The sequence below is a fragment of the Thermobia domestica genome, chromosome 16 (assembly GCF_964235325.1).
Source record: "Thermobia domestica chromosome 16, izTheDome1.hap1.1, whole genome shotgun sequence".
NCBI lineage: Eukaryota > Metazoa > Arthropoda > Insecta > Zygentoma > Lepismatidae > Thermobia > Thermobia domestica.
Window position 1 is genome coordinate 62,363,676 of NC_137469.1, and position 11,965 is coordinate 62,375,640.

An 11,965-nucleotide genomic window follows, 5' to 3' on the forward strand; every position below is an offset into this window, starting at 1 on the left:
ATATACTTATATTGGTACTTACGACATTTGAGGCTGTCTAGTTATAAAAAATCTATTGTCGTCTCGTCAATCGATACGAGACGAGATGCGAGCAACACTAAACATACCATTTCGTGAGCAACACTAAAAATATCTCACATTACTGCTTACATTTCTCGTGGCTTTCGCTCTTCAGCCTAATCAGGAAGTGATTTCAAGCAACCCATTTATCAAACTCGACTAGACTCGAAACTCGACCTCAAAACAGTGGCTCGGTTCGGATCTCTACTCGAGAAAGCTACCTTTGACTCAACTCGAAGCTCGACTCGAATTCGCTTCGAGTTTCGAGTCGAGTCTAGTTTTAGCTCGACTCGTGCCCATTCCTATTATCACTCCTTCATGTCAACCTGCTTGTCAGTTGGTAGAGAGCAAGTTTAGTTGTAAGTACAACTACGTAATAGGCAAATCAGATTCTAGATCTTACAACTCTTAAGTTGAGTTAATTTTTTTTCTAATTACTTTAAATTACCATCACTATTATTTTTCACTCACTTTTACTGTTAAGTGTACGTAGTAAGCATACATTACTGTAAGTGAATCGATAAATGGAAATAAAGTGTACTTCAACTCTAAATCACGAAATTATGCAGGACCAGCTGCTGTTGGAATGCCAAAGTACAATATATAAACCCATCCAGGAGGAAAGATATTTCGGTTGGTATTTTTTAAAAGGCAGAGAGGTTAGTAGTGTTATGATCCCACCTCGCTGGCTGTTTGGACCAAGTTCATTAGTGTGGAAGTATTACACAGGTGTGTACGTGTATAAAATAATATTCCTTCCTTCTTTTTTTTTTTCCTTTAAAAATCCGGATTTGGTATGAAGAAGATAGCGTCAAACTAAACCACTCATAGGCAATTATTTGCCGCAGGGCTACCTCTACCTCTCTGGTTAAACAGAGGGCAACCAACTGACCATAGAGATTTGACTTGACTTCAGTGAGGAGGTCAACAGGACAGATTCCAAACCAAGGGTCAAAGCGTCGTCGCAGCCGATCTTATACAACTAGGCTCAATCTTCTCTCCCTCTCTAAGCTCTTTGCATATTTAATACGCCTCCTTTTTTTTTTTTTTTTTTTTGTTGTTGTTGTTGTTTCGTAACCGACAATTTTAGGTATCAAGCCCCATTGCTGGCGGCAAGGTTTCTAGATTCCCATATGTGATTTTCTTTCTTATTTTCATTCAAGGAAGCTACAAAACCTTTTTGAAGATTCCCTAGTCTAAACCGGAATCCGTTAAATACCACAAGAATCTGAAACAAATATCTTAATGACACATTCATTGATGTTTGTTGAAGCTGGTTCTATAACTGTTATAATCTGGCAACCTATTAGGGAAAGGAAGAATCGTTTGCTGCAATAACATTCTTAGATGTATCTTACACGTGATAATGATTTCCTAGGCACCACACAATCTATTAGTTGCTAAAGCATACTCGACTCAAATCTGACAGTCGATTATATTATACAGTTAAATTGCAACGATTCGCTGCCAAGTATGCTGTCATAAAATTGTTGTTAAATTACAGTGCTATGTAATTAAATAATATAGATGATATTGAAATCAGAAGTGAGCGATCGTTATAGTTATCGATTATTTTGATGTCAATCGTTATTGTTGTATTATCAATGGTATTCATTGTATTCACGATTGCCTACTAGACAATAATTGATTCTGTCTCGTCTCGAAAAATGTCATGAAAGCTATGTTTCGTCTCGTTTCATTGACAATAATATTTGTGTTATTCTCGATTATAATTGAATAGTTATGTCAACAAGAAAGAATTATTTGGATCAGGAAGGGTTATTTGGAGAGGACAGAGGGCACAAGTCCCCCCTGAGTTTTTGAAACACATGTTTTTTTAATAAATTGTTTACTAATATATACCAAAAAACGTAAAAGCTTATACTGGTGGACAATCTTGGTCCCCTCCCCTCTCGGACAAAAGCTGAAATGATGCTATCGATAGTTCCCAAAATTATTCGAATAAACATAAATTTTTAGCAAACAGTTTTTGGAGTAATTACTCATTTTTTATTTATTTTTTTTATTTCATAAGGACAACACAACAGACTTAATGCCCAGTTATAGTGTCGTATACAGAATTATTTAACATACACTATTATACATACACAAATATACGTTATCTAATTATACATAAGTTATTGCATGATAATTCTTTTGAACTTGTTCTCTGACATACTAAACACATCTATTACATGAAATCTAATCATTTCATTATATGAAGCACACATTCTCCACAGAGGAGACTTATGTAATATTTTTGTTCTTGCTTTTCTACAATAGTATGTCCCAGCGTTTGCTGTTCTAGTCTTACCTGTTGGGACAAGTAATAATACTTCTGAAACTAATTCTGGACAATCAATTTTACCATTTAATAATTTATGTAAGAACAACAAATCAAAAACACATCTCCTTTTTTTCTAATATTTGAAAATTAAAATTCCTTACCAAGTCTTTATAGGGGACATACTTTGGATAGAAACCGGTTCTCTTGTATGCAAGCATTTTTAAGAATTTAAATTGTATATTTAATATTGCATCAGTGTAATTAGTGACATTTGGTGTCCAAACAGTACAACAGTATTCTAATTTTGATCTCACATATGAAAAATATAACCTTATAAATGTTGTTTGTTTGTAGAAATCCTGTCCTATCCTATAAATTAAACCTAGGTTTCTATATGCACTACTCGTTATTGTGTCAATGTGTTGAGTAAAGGTTAATTTGCTATCAAATATAACTCCTAGATCTTTGATAGTATTTGGGGTAGAGAAGGAAGTGCCACTTATTGTATACGTAAAGTTAATTTGATTTTCTTTCCTCGTTAAAATGCAAAATACTTGTTAAAATAACCTTATTTAAAGCACTTACTTTACGAAAACTCCTTTACATGTGCCCCCTCCCCATGTGTCCGTCCATCTGGGAGACAAGAAACCTGAAGAACTACTTGATGATACACCACCAAGTTTGGTCAGATGTGGAAGGTCAAAAGTTGGGAATTAAGTTTGTTCATAGATACAGATGGCATTCAAACCGGAAGTGATAGAAATCAATCACTCCCGATTTTAACGTTGATCGCCAAAGAATAAAAACCTAATGAATCTATTAGATAGTAAGATTATTCTGTAATCAATTAAGCGAAAGAACATATTCTACCTGTCTATTCAAACAGGAAGTGGAATAAAATCAACTACTTCCCGGTTTAACGATGATCGTTAAAGAAGAAAAACGATAATAGATATAGAGTACTTCTTTTCTGGAGTGAATTAAGCGTCTCAAGAACATATTCCATCTTCACTCTTATTTCTCTAGTAAAGCCGGAAGTGGTACAAATCTTCAACTTCCGGTTTCAATATTGATCTATATATACCAAAAATGGTAAAAGATAGCGAAAAGTTTTTTTTTGGGGGGGGGGCAATCAATTTAGCATTAGGAAGATTAGGTACCATCTTTCTATTCGATCTGAAAGTAACAGAAATCAACGACTTTTGACTCTTAAGTTAATCACAATATAGTAAAAACGGTAATAGAAGACGAAAAGCAGTTTTCTCTAGTCAATTAGACATCCTAAGAATATAATTAATCTCCAATCTAATCTCTACTGAAACCGGAAGTGGTAGATCACTTTCGGTTTCAACTTTTACTGAGAAAATATCACGTCACACAAACCAAACTTTTTCACGTGGTTCACTGCCACTTCTATATTAGTTTTCGAGTTTTAATATACCATGATGGTTCTGCCGTTTATACTAAGGGAGATAATCGGAAATGAGTGATGATAATTAAATTAATAATGAAAGAACAATAACCCTGAGCAGGATTTGAACTCGAGACTGACAGACCTCCTGATCACCAGCCTAATACCTACAGAGCGTTTGGCAATGAAAGCCAGCTTTACTCCAATAATTGTGCGAATAACATAAATATTTAAGAAACGATATCTATTTGAACTATTATTTGAGTGGCGAACACTTACTGGAATAATTATTTGGACAATAATGTTTGGTTTGATTATTCAAATAATGAACAAGTGTTCGACTAATTCTTTAAGTTATAAATAATGTTTGGTTTTTATTCAAATAATGAATAGTTATTCGGTTTGAATAGCGAACAATATTTGATTAATTATTTTTTTTAAAAAAAATGTACAGCTGTTCCACTAATTCTTTGAATAGCGAACAATGTTCAATTATTCAATTAATAAATAGTTGTTCGGATTAATTCTTTAAGTAGCAAATAATGTTTCATTATTCAATTAATGAATAATTGTTCTGCTAGTTCTTTGAATAGCGAACAATGTTTCATTACTTAATAAAAACAATAAACATTTGTTCTATTAAGTGCTTGAATGATGAACACTCTTCAGCTGATAATTCAAGTAAATGAACAATTGATCGGCTAAAGCTTTGAATGGGGAACAATGTTTGTTTCTACTCAGAAAATAATGAACAGTTGTTTAACTAATTGTATGAATGGTTAACAAACTTTAGTTTATTATTGAAGTAATAAACAGTTGCCCAACTGAGAATATTACAGTTCTAGGGATAGGGTATTTCTAGCAAATGCATGACATGCAACATATGTATGTATCAATCAACTCGTCTTGACGAAAGAAAGCGATCGGTACCGGAATCAGTCACTTCCAGTCAGCCACATTCAGTACACGGTAAGAACCTGGTCAATGTCGCAAATAGCATATGGACTTTTCGCGAACATATGGACTTTTTCTCTCAGTATTGCCATGTTTACTATCCGTGAAATGAAGAGATTCCATAATGAAAAACCTGGAAATATGAAAATGTCAAGTATATTTGCAGTTAACATACACATAACTATAATATCCATTTATGATAATCCTTTCCACCGCATCCAATTAAGAAATTTACCCCTCACCCTGGAAACTGTATTAGCTACCATGTACCAGAAGTATTCTCTTTCCAGCCTTAGAAAAAAGTAGATGTAAACAAAGCCACCTGACTACCAGTTTGTCGATGACCAGTGATTGGCTGTTGGTCTCAGTGCACTAGTATCCTACCGCAATATAATCCCTACTAAAATAATAATTTCAAATAAAAAATATCTGAATTTATCCTACATTTTGTGATAATAAGCGCAATATATATAATATTTAACAACAGATGTAGCTTTATTTCAACCTCACCCGTATCTGGACATATAGTATTTACTGCGCATGCGTATGTTCACTCATTTAAAATTATTGTAGAATGCAGAGTTTCATGGCGACGATGTGTGACAGTAATCCATTTTCGTCTCGTGTTATAAAACAAAAGAGGACAACAGGAATAGAGACAATCTCGTTTATATAAGTATTTAAGAAAATACAAATCTCCAACATAGCAGTAGTATAACATAGTCCGTTAATTATTTACCAACAAACTGTAGCCTTATAGTCTGGAAATTATGCGACGACAGTAAGTAAGCAGACGATCTTGCTGGTCACGTCTCTCGCTGCCGAAACACGTGTGAGCCGCGGAGTAATTCATTTCGCTTTGTTTACGCCTACTTTATTCTAAGGCTGGAAAGACTTTAGTTGGCCAAAAGTGACCAATTCCGGTACCGATCGTATTTTTTTTTCAAGACAAGTTGATTGATATGTATGTTGCATCTGTTCAATAGCTGGAAATAACCCTCCCCCTAGAAACTGTATTACGTACCGAATACAGTTGGCCGGAAGTGACTAGTTGCGGTACTGTTCCCTTTCTTTCGTCAAGACGAATTGATTGATATATATGTCGCACGTGTATGATCGCATGAAATACCTCACCCCAAGGGAACTGTATTATTCCCATCCAGGTAATTCTTTGAATGGCAAACAAGATTTGTTTTATTATTATTATTATTATTATTATTATTATTATTATTATTATTATTATTATTATTATTATTATTATTATTCAAATAATGAACAGTTGTTGGAATAATCAATGAAATACCGAATTGCTCGAACAATTATCCACATAACGAACATTTGTTAGAATAGTTATTTGAACGGCGAATAATTACTTTAATAACGAGACTTCTACTATTATTTGAATAAGTCAAACCTACTTGAATGAATATGCAAACAACGAGGTTTACAAATATTAATTTGAATAATAAAACAGTTATTCGTATAATTATGTAAATAACCAATGATCATTCATTTGGTCATTCTAATAACGAACAGTTGTTCCAATATCTATTTGAATAAAAGAGTAAATTTACAATAAACAATTGTTCGAGTAATTATTCAGATAACAAACAGTTTTTGAACATTTATTGCAATTGCGTACACTTTCGCATAATTATTTGAATAGTGTACGATTCTTCGAATGAATATGGAACTAATGAACATCTGTTCGAATAGTTACTCCATAACGAACATTTGTTAGAATAATTTTTAGAATAACGAACAGTTATTATAATGATTTATTGAAATAATAAATAGGTATTATAATAATTATTCGAACAAGGAATACTTATATGAGGATAATTATTTGAATAACGAACAGCTATTCGAATAAATAACGAGGAATTATTTTAAAGAGTATTAATAAATACAGGGTGTTTCAAAATGAATATCGGGATTTTATGGCTTTGTAGTATTTATTACATTTAACATACAATTATGAATAATACGTCAAGTGAAAGAGCAACTCAAACAGTTTTTGCTACAAGTGTTCAATGGGAGCAGCATTCGTCACACGACACACATCAAGTCGATAGGCGAGAAAGGCCCATAAACTTTCCATCGGGATATGACACAAAACAATTAAATCTAGGGGACTCTCGTTGCTACTGTACCATATCGTGGGTATTTGCTTACCCCCAAATACGAACATTATGAGTGTTCACATCGCCACTTAGATTAAATGTCGATTCACCACTGAAGACGACACGATCCAGAAAATCTTCATCGTCATTTGCAAAGTTGGCAAGTAAACCGTAGTCTGTAGGCTTTAGAGCTTATAGAAACTACAAACGATAAGGTGTTAAAATTTTCCACACAGACGGTTGCACTGTAACTACAGATTTAGCCTTTGCAAAATGTAAAGAATAAAAAAGGTTTCTGCTCACTAGTCGCCATCTTTGCTACTAGTGCTTTCTAACGGCAAACAGAGGAAACAGTGCATGCGTATGCGCGCATACAAAACTTTTCGTTCATATGATGTATTATTTATAATTGTAAGTTAATTGTAATACATATTATAAAGCCTTAAACGTCCGATATTCATTTCAGAAAGTGTGGTATCCATAATTATGGTGATACTTCTATTTATGCATTCTTTCTTTATTTCTCAATGGAATGAAACATTTAGTTTATTTTGGTCAACACACTACTTTTGAATTAGGATGAAAACTAAAGAATGTCTCAATACCGAAATTCACCAGCAAGGCAACAGCGTAGAGTATGGCCAATCAGGTACAGACCAAAATTACGATTAACTCTTGAACTTCAGCTTTATTTAACTAAAATGTTAAGAACGTATAAAGATATGACAATGCAAATCAATAGATAACATCAAGCTGGGAAATTGACAGGCTCGAGGGTAAATTATGGTGAGTAGTTTTCGAGAAAAGCTAGAAAAACGAATTTTTATGGTGTTGAAAAATATATCGATCATAGCCAATCAAAATTGGTGTTTTCTATTCTGGTTGAACAGATTGTGTATTTACAGGTTGTCCGAAAAAGACTGTACCTTTCTAAAAAATTATTTTCGGGTCCTCTAATGTGATAGAATCCTTTATATATCAATTTCAACAGATTGTGTAATTACAGAATATCCGAAAAAGGTTGTACAGTTTTCCAAAAAAAATATTCTTGCCCTCTAATGTGATATTACAATCCTTTATATATCAGAAACAAGGTAATATATCAAAGTTTTTTTTTTTTTTAACTTATCTTGCAGAGATTCAATATGGGTGCTCTTCATGATATAGCAGATATTTAGTCGACAATCCATTTCCTCCCATACTCGAATCAACAAGTCTCTTGTAACGGCAGCAAAGGCTTCTGTAATCCGGTCTCGCAGCTCCCTCAGATCTCGAGGCAATGGTGGGACAAAGAGACGGTCTTTGAAAAAGTCCCGGGATAAGAAGTCATGGTATCATGTCTGGAGTCCTCGGGGGCCATCTCAACAGCGCTGACTCGTCTGGACCAGTACAAGTTATCCAACGCTGTGTGGGAGATGTTCACTCAGACACACTTTCATGTCATTATGAAAGTGGGGTGGAGCTCCACCCTGTGGGAAAATGAAATCTCGAGTGTTCTCTTCAAGTTGTGGTATCAATCACATCCAGAGCATGTCAAGATACGAGTGTCTCGTTACAGTTCTTTGTGCAAAGATAAATAGCCCTTAAAGCTTCGTTCTGCGCATGGCAGCAAAAGATATCTAACTTTGGAGAATCTCGGACATTCTCAAGATTCACAGAAGGTGTTCTGAACCCCAGATTCGAGCATTATGGCTGTTGACTTTCCCATTGTATAGATGGTTGCCTGAAGACTACCCTTTCTCTAGACTCTTCATTTTCCAAGAATCCTAACATGTCTACACTGAAGACAGTGCGAAGTTGAGTGCTGCACAAGTTGCAGCTTGTAAGCCTTGAATTTCAAACACTTAAGAACATCCCAGACTGATGAGCGGGGCAATGCCACCTCACGTCATGCTTTCCGAACTGACTTCGTAGGCTGCGTTGGAAGGATTACCGAATTCTATCCATTGTCTATTCTGAATGCGAAAGATGGCTAGTGCTCTTGCCGTTGCATACGCAACCTATCTCCATGAGTTGTGTATCCCAATGCTTAATGGAATTCTTTACAAGTGGATCGACCCTAAATTGTCGCTGAAAGTTGCGTTGAACTGTGATAACGGACGTTGTCTTTGCGTATTCCACAGTACAAAATACTCTCTGTTGTTGTTTGGACGTCATCTTGAAAAAAAAAAATGTGGTCTTTGGAACGTTAGGCATTTCAATCAAAAGTTGGAGTATCTAATAGCAATCCTTGTCACTGACCACTCTCTCCACACGCTGGACATCTAGAAAGAAATAAAAAAAAGGGATACAATCTTTTTCGGACACCTTGTATTTATTTTGTGCTGTATAATTAAGAACTACCTGTTAAGGAACAGACTACAGTATATCTATCTTTGTCTTCTCGTAATAGTGATGTGCGTATCCACAACAATGAGATCCGTACTCCTAACAGTGATATATTTCCTCCTCAGACCTGAACGTTGCTCAACACTGATACTAAGAAACGTCCCCAGGTCCGAATGGCATCTCACTTAACTTCACTGGCGGATCCACGTGGGAGTCGGAGGGGGTGACTGCCCCCCAGCAAAAGTGTTCTACTTTCAGCATTTATCGTTCGGAAATACAAGTATTGTCTTTTTCCGGCCGATCCAATCTGTGTGACAAGCTTAGCAGAGTCTAATCAAAATGTGTGGTACTTAATAGTACTTAATACAGACATATTTGAATTGTGAATACTTCTGTCCCTAGCTCCTTGAGACGGTCACCATAAGCCGCAAACGAACTCAAATGATTCATTTGTTGAACGAATAGCTGTAGGAAGCAGGAAAGACGTGCTTACTCTTTGAAGTAAAATTTATATTTTAAAATTGTGTCCTAGAAAAAAAAAAAAAAAAAAGATGTGGGGATGGAATTCGAGTTCCGGAACTTCAATTACCTTTACCTTGAACAAAGAGAAATATAGAATATTCAGCGATCCTTACCGTAAAGCTCTTTGAATCTGAGATGAGACTTTTCGGTTGGTTGATTGATTGATATGTATTTACGTCGTTTCTCAAAAGCGATGCTTTACAGAATGAGAACTAGAGTTTAAAGTTGGATCTGAACCACTGCGTTCGATGTTCACTTACCGGGCATCAAACCACAGAACCTCATGCACCAAAGATCAAAGGTACGTTCGCTAGCTACTGTATCAACAAAGAACTGTGACTTTTGAGATTCAAGCTAGAAACTTGAAATTCGGACAGTAGATAAGGTTTGTGATCTAGGGTATCACTAAGGAAGGATTTTTGGGAAATTCAAAGAAAGGATGGGGAAATGGGGTGGAAATTATTTTAATAAGATGGCCATCTCTCCGAATCCCTTAAGGTTAGAGACTTGAAATTTGGTATTTGGATTTCTCACTTAAAATAATTTGACATGCGTTTCAATCTTTTTATTTTTTTTTTTTTTTGATACTTTAGTAAAATGGGGAAAAGAGGTGGAAGGAGAAAGGGGCGAGAATTGCAATCATTATAACAAGATATCTAAGAATCTTTGAAGGTTAGAAACATGGAATTTGATATATGGACTTCTCACTTAAAACAATTCAATAGGTATTTCAGCGTTCTCTATTATTATTATTATTATTATTATTATTATTATTATTATTATTATTATTATTATTATTATTATTATTATTATTATTACAAGATGCCTATATCTCGAGATCTCTTACGGCTAGAGACATGAAAGTTGCTAGTTTGATTATTCATTTAAAATAATGAAACATATATTTGAGTATTTTTTGCCACTTAACGTAGAAGGGCAAAAAAGAGGTCGGGGGGTTCACTAAAATGTCTTCCGAGATGTTTGAATTTCGTGACAGCGTTTTAGCTCGTTTCAATTCTATATGAAAGACACAGAAGGGAGAACGCGAAATATTGTGCCACAGTAGCACGTAGAAGCATTTGATATATTGTGCGAAACCGTATTCCGAACAAATTGGGGGTCTGGAAGCGAAATCCTTCCTAGGCGAAGGCTACTATAATATAATTTTATTATTGTTGTAAGCATAAATATAATTATACATGTTTCTAAATGCTGCTTTTAAGAAATTACCTAATAGAGCCAATTTCCAACCCCCTGTTCCTAGTCTGGTCTAATGCTTGTTTTTTTCTTTACGTATTCAATTGTACCACTGCAAAAGCGGAGTATTTGGACAAAATACCCTATACGGTGATCATGGTCCCGGGTTCGATTCCCTGTGAAGGTATATTTGATCAAACAATGTTCGGATTACACTATAATCAATAAGTGCACGTCCCTTTTAGCCGTCATGTCATTACCGTGGAACGTTAAACTCAAGCAACAAATCAGAATACCCTATGTATAGAGGTCTACACTTTTGTAATAGTGTCCTATATTTGTCTTCTCGCTCTCTCCTGTTTAAGTGAAAAATTCCTGAATGTACCAGCAATTGTTGAATTCCTTACACATTCATCTTTAAATGCGTCAATTGAGTACAGTCGGGAGCTTTTTTTTTTTTTTTTTTTTTTTGTTTAAAGAAATAAACAATTCCAAGGACATACAACGTCAAGGTTTATCAATGACCTCGTGACCCAACTCCTCGTGAATCCTGGGTTCTATACGAATCATAGAAATGTTTTCTTCACCTTTGATACATCAGAAGATTTTGGTACGATTTATGTAGCTGCAATCTTAACGCGCACTTAAGAAAATGTCAACAATGTTGACAAACTGAAATCATGGTAAAATACTGAGTTTCGCAAAACGAAACGTAACAAAATCCAATATCTTGCCCTTAGGAAATGTTCGCATAGCGCCAGAGATCAAAGATGATGTCCCCGTCAGAGAAATACTGAAAAATAGTGTCGTGGGTAGGGATCGACGACCTGAACATACTCCCGCATTCTATTGGATAATGAAATTGATAGATTTATGTCAAGCTTCATGTTTTCTTGCGATCACTTTAGTGAAACAAAGGGAAGCTATATTTATATATACAGAGGAGAAATGGGAGAGGCTTCGTGGCAGATAACAGATGACAAATAAATGTCATCGTCCATATAGTACTTTCTTTTGTGTAAGTACTGTACAAGACAGCGCATCTGATATATCGCGGTGACTAAGTGTGAAGTGAATCATGAC